Source organism: Notothenia rossii (genome assembly GCF_949606895.1).
Source record: "Notothenia rossii genome assembly, chromosome: 10".
NCBI classification, from domain to species: Eukaryota; Metazoa; Chordata; class Actinopteri; order Perciformes; family Nototheniidae; genus Notothenia; species Notothenia rossii.
In genome coordinates this window covers 60686788-60692875 of record NC_136908.1, presented here as the reverse complement: position 1 = coordinate 60692875, position 6088 = coordinate 60686788, and positions in this window count along the sequence as shown.

Sequence of the window (6088 nt, the reverse complement as noted above, 5' to 3'; positions counted from 1 at the left end):
GGGGTTCATTATTTAAAAACACTGGTCCAGAGGTCTATGCATTGGTTTTTCATGCAGGTGCTTCAGGTTCTACACCCAAGGGAGGGACATATGTTCTCTTCCGCTATGCTGATGTTAAATCTGGAGAAATCATCCCCACCACTTTTTCAAACAAAGTGAATCCCATGCAGACAACTAAAGCATATACACAAATAAACACGAGTGAAGTATATTCTGTCTGCCCTCTTGCCTCTCATTTGATTGACAGGCCCAGGCCCCGCCCACCAGAGGCGCCTGACGCTGAGCCGCAGCCCCTCTCATTTCCAGACCCGTTGATCTCCATTTTCTTCTTTCTCGATATTCAGCAGCAGAGTCGTAAAAGACTTGAAAAATGAATGAAGAGTACGACGTTATCGTGTTGGGCACCGGACTCACGGTGAGAATGTATTCTAGCTGTTGTTTATCAGCGCAGGAAGTGATTTGCAACCTGTTACCAACGGCAGTTAGCTCCTAACGTCTTAGCTTCGAGCTAACTGGGCCTAATCAGCAGAGCTAAGTAGCTAGCTTAGATGCTAACCTACACGAATAGGAACCGGGAGCAGGGAAGATAACGGCTAGCATTATGCTACCAGTGAAGATTAACGACACCAACAGTTAAATATCAACTGACACAATAACACATAAACTATCACTGTATTGCTGTGTCTATTATGTATGATGTTGTTAAATACTGCTATTTGGCGTTTTTTCTTAAATTAATATCTTCAGGCTCCCCGTCAAGATAATCGGATGATTCGTCTGCTAAAGTGAGCCGAGCTAAATTAAGCTAGCCTGCTAACAACAGAATAGCGACGTGTCAGCTTCACCGGTTAATCTCCAGTGTACAGTAACCACCCTTTTTTAAACATTAGGGTAATTTCATGAAAGCTAAGTAATAATAGTAGTAAAATCGTGGCTCCATATGTAGCTATGTTACGTTTTTGTTCCGCTCCTGTCAGTGCGGTGGACTCAACAGGCTGGGGAGTACAATTATGTCTTCGTATAGATAGATGGATCGATACTTTATTAGCATTTGGATAGTAAATCTACAAGAATTACAACATTACTTGAATAAAATAAAGATATACGTAACATCAATAATGTAAAAAACAATATACATATTCTCAGTAAAAAAACAAACTATTTTCAAACATTATTAAATACAGAATAATATAGAACTGTCTCAATTAATATACCAATCTGTACGTTAGTTGACTAATTGTTACATTATGAATACCTTTTTAAAAATAAAAACATTTTAATTACGTTCGCACAGTGTATAACACAAGGTTTTAAACTACAAAAAATTACAATATAATATAGCAATGAGAAGCATTTACAACTGAGACAATAGTTTGCACTGATTATATGTACAAAGAGGAAGAATGATTAGCAATGTGTTGTTAATCTGTTGAGATTGAACTCCCTGTGTCCTACTAACTTCTGATATTGTTTGATTTAAGTTTTTTTTTTTTGTGTACTTTTCCCATTCACTTTGTCAGAATTCACCATACAATAGAAAGGATACTGTCTGACAGAAAGGGGACTGGTTAAGTTTCTAGGAATTCTGGGGATTTAACTCAAATTTGGGTGTGGTTCCACTAAGACTGAGGAACCGAAAGTACAGTCCTCTGTGAGTTCAGTAAACCGAGAAATACACTGACTTCCTGCGAGTTTAAAAAGCCCTGTAGACCGATTGTAAAATGTAGTTTCACATGGATTTAGTTTTTCTATTAAAGCAATTTACTACTGTACATATGGCACATTTCCCTTTTTTATGTTGCACACACAGTATAATAACTTAGATACACATACTTCAAATATGATATACTATCGATGCACTAGTTTTGTCTCCTTCGAGGCCATCAATTCCACCTTTTTGAATGTTATCGGGCTAAGCGATTGGGTTTTCCATCTGTCCACTTCTAATGACACATCAGGGGAGTGGCTTGGCACAGGAAATCAAACTGTACCTAAATGCAGTCTGGTGCACATTTTGATGCGATCCACAGTAAGCAGCTTTTTGTCTGAAGACGAGAAGCATTTCAGTGATTCGAGGAGGCTGTGGTACGAAAACTAGCATTAGTGCAGTGGAATACAGTAATGCATTCAAAACTTGTATAACAAGACATATAAAGACATCGCATTGGGCTTTGGAAAATCAGAAGTACAGTTGTTGCTTATCTTTGTCTATTTGTATCTATGTAAACTGTATTATTGTTAAGGAAATGGACACAATGCTTGCATTCATTGGAGATAATAAAGATTAGCTTGTTTAGAAATGTAAGGCATGAGACATCAAGTGATCAATAACAACAAAGACCTACGAAATGTAAAGATTTGCATTACTATCATACAGATATAATTAATAATACAGACACTGCTAGAACATGTTGTCTTAGATTAAAAGGATTTAAAAATGTTAACACATTCCTATCTAATTTAATAAACCCCTCGGCTTGTTGTGCATGCATAACTTTATCTGCTGTGTTGCTAAGAGATGTTTAATCACAAAACAGATTGTTTTGACCTGAAACACTTAGAAGTATTCAGAAGTTTTCCAGTGTTGTAAAAAAACTTGTATAGTCTTGCTGTGATATCCTGTCATGGGATTTTTCAAGTTTTTGAACTGCAGAGATAGTGGTTGTGTTCTTGTTGGACTTTGCCGTGTCTCATCGTCTCTGTTTTTTTTTATGGGTTTTAAGTGTTACAAATTGAACTGAGACGTAGCCTTTGGTCCCGATGTTTTATACTCCGTTAGGTTTCTGTCTGACTGTACACTGGGTCAGTGTGTTTTCCTCTCCGTCAGCATGGCCGCTGCTATCTCGCTGAGGTAGTGATGACAACGCGTCGTCGCTGCCTCTGGCTCCGTGTCAAAGCCTGTATTTACACAAGCAGCTGTAGGTCGGCTTCAGTCACGTCACGCCAAATGAATGACACTGACACATCACTCCTTGAAGTCAAAGTCATTGCAAGATCCTACAATAGGTACAATCCAAATCCAACTTCACTGGGGCATGCTTTCTTTTGGGAGAGCACCTATGCAGAAACTAAGCTAGCATGTACAGTAGTAGGTGTGTCACCGAGGCTATGAGAGGGGCAATTCAGTTTGCCATTAATCCTTACTCTGTTTCCAGACAACCTCTCTACTCATGGTCACAAGGGAACAAAGTAGTGTCTACATCTTATGGGTGATGTTGTGTTAGGCATAGATAACCGCATTGTTAAGTTCTTTGCATGTTACACTGCAGGCTGCCCTGCTGGTGGATTTATGGTCATAAAGGTCAATAATTAGTACCCATAAAAAAGCACAAACACATGAACAAAAACATCCATCTATGTCCCTCACACATGTTAAAGCAGAAACTCAGTAATGAAGCTTTGGCAGAGGAGCATGTGATTTTTAAAAAGATAAATCCAAAGAAAAATTAGGATATTGTAAAGCCAACAGAAGGATTCACTAACCATGGATTAGCAAAATGAGTTTAAGACTAATGTGTTATTTAGCTACCCACTGCATTCTGCACCCTACGTTATGTTATTTAAATATGACTCTATTGTATAGTGTGTTAGAACGTTGTTATTACAGCTTTCATTGAGATTGAATAACCGAAGTTATGTTTAAAATGCAAACCTTTTCCTATATCCTTTATAACTGCAGTTATTTGTCAGGGTTAGGGATGGGTACCGAGCCCCGGGGCTGAATTATTAAAGACCGTGGTACCGTTAAGCTCCGACGTTATCGGTCTTTTTATCGGTACTGGAGACATTTAAAAATATGTAATATGTATTATTGCTACACAAACATTATATTGCAGTTTTAGTTTCACCAACTCCGTTTCTAATACGCAAAAAGACTGCACAATGCGTCTATGATTATTTTTAGTGTTTTCGATCTTTCCAATCCAGACGAGAGATCTCTCTCCCGTCTGTGAGCGAGGGGGCGGGGCAGTTTACACACACGCAGCTGCTACATGCCACACACACACACGGAGGAGATGGCAGAGAGAACGCGCTCCGAGGTGTGGTTAAACTTTACCCGTCTCGATGCTCGTTACCCAAAGTGCAATAAGAGTTTATCATGTAAGGGCGGTAACACGAGCAATTTGTCTAAACATTTATTAAAAGTGCACCACATCCAGATGGAGGAATGCACCGGGTTCCACTGTCTTTCTAGCAGCTCTGTAGCCCCATCCACGAGGAACGTTTCCCCGTCAGGTGTTATGTATGCTAGCAGCAACACACGGAGCTAACTCCATTATACAAACATGGGTTAATGATTAGAGGAAACTGAGTTATTTAGTTTGTTGAAGTTTCAGCTATTCTGTTTAAAGTTCTGTCATCAGATTATTTAATAAGATTTGTTAAAACATTGTTTCTTTTGATGTGAAATATTATTTATTTAATTTAAATAAAAAGCAATGTTAGTTTTGTTCACAATGTGTTTAGTTAGTTTACCTTATTTTTTTCTCCAAAAGAACCGATAAGAGTACCGTTAAAAGACCGGGTCGATAAGCGGTATCGATAAAAGCAGTAGTACCGTTAAAACCTTGACGATACCCATCCCTAGTCAGGGTTGCATTGAGGTTGTGTGCACAATGTTTCATTCTCCATAATGTCATACATGTGGTATTGTTGGCCTCTTAAGAGTCATACCATTTCATGCAAATTAAAAGGAACAAATGCACTTCCTGTGTTTTATAACAAGCGACAGTCTCTTTACAAAGGGAGTGAAAGTCATGCTGCGGTGTTGTTTTTTATCACCTAAGACACGTGTCATACCCTGTACTATCGTGTTGTAAGCTGTCATTATAGTAAAACCATTTTTTGAGTAAAGTCCACACAGTCACATGATGCACACAGTAATCGCATTATGGCCTTCGGACTCTGTGAATTCCAGACTCTCGCAAACATAGGCATTTTTCCCTCATCATAACCAGACTCTGAGACTTAAAGCTATAATCATCCTCCCAGCTCCACACAAGCATGTCATGTTATGTTGGTATTGGGTGTGTCCAGTGTTTCCACCAGACCAGGGCTGAGAGGGCGTCCACCCCGAGGGGGGGGGGGGGTGTGCTTGAATTTTGACTTGAGCCGTTCCTTATAGATACTGTCTTTTTACTTTAGTGAAAAAAAAGCGCCGGCTGTTTCGGCTCCCAAACCCCCTTCAACGCCGGGATGTCCTTGTCCTTTTTCCTTTTCTTTATTTAACAAATAACAACTCTCAATCTTCTCTCGAATTATTTATATTTTTGGACGCCCTCGGCTCGAGTTCAGGGTGTCCCGAGCTGAATAAGGGCGTCAAATGACGGCAAGACGCCCCCCTGGGGGAAACACTGGGTGTGTCAGAGCTGAATCTTAGAGAGACTTACAAATGGTTTAATATATTGTCCCTTCAGGCTATATTTTCAATACCAACCAGTTTTATTCCAGGAACACCCTTTAAGTCAACCTTTAGGGGATTGAATTCAAGGCAATTTAACAAACAGGAAACTCGAGCAGGATCTATAGAAGATTTACAATAAAACAACAATTACAAAGTGTTGAAGACAGTTAAAGCTTGTGTGGCAGTTGTGCTGATCTGATGATGAGCTATGATTTGGAGCCTGTAGCTATATTTATGAAGGGGTTGTTGTTAATCCGGCTGCGTGTGAATTAATAACAATTAGATCAATATTAACCTCACGTGCCGTAATGACACATGCAGTGTTGTTAGGATGAAACATGTCTGTGGATTTCCCAGCATCCCTTGGGTCTCGGTCTAACTCATCTTCTGTCCCCTCCAACAGGAATGCATTTTATCAGGCATCATGTCGGTGAAGGGGAAGAAGGTCCTGCACATGGACCGGAACTCCTACTATGGAGCGGAGAGTGCCTCCATCACGCCTCTGGAAGATGTAAGTTGGTATATATATATTTTTAAAACTTTGTTTATTGTGTTTTTTCAACAGCATACAGTTATTCTATCAGAGCATGTATCACAAGTAGGTAAACAAATCTTCACTTTATCCGGGGGTCCGCGGGGTCTTAAAAAGTATTAAAAGTTGATAAATCCATTTAGCGAAAATGC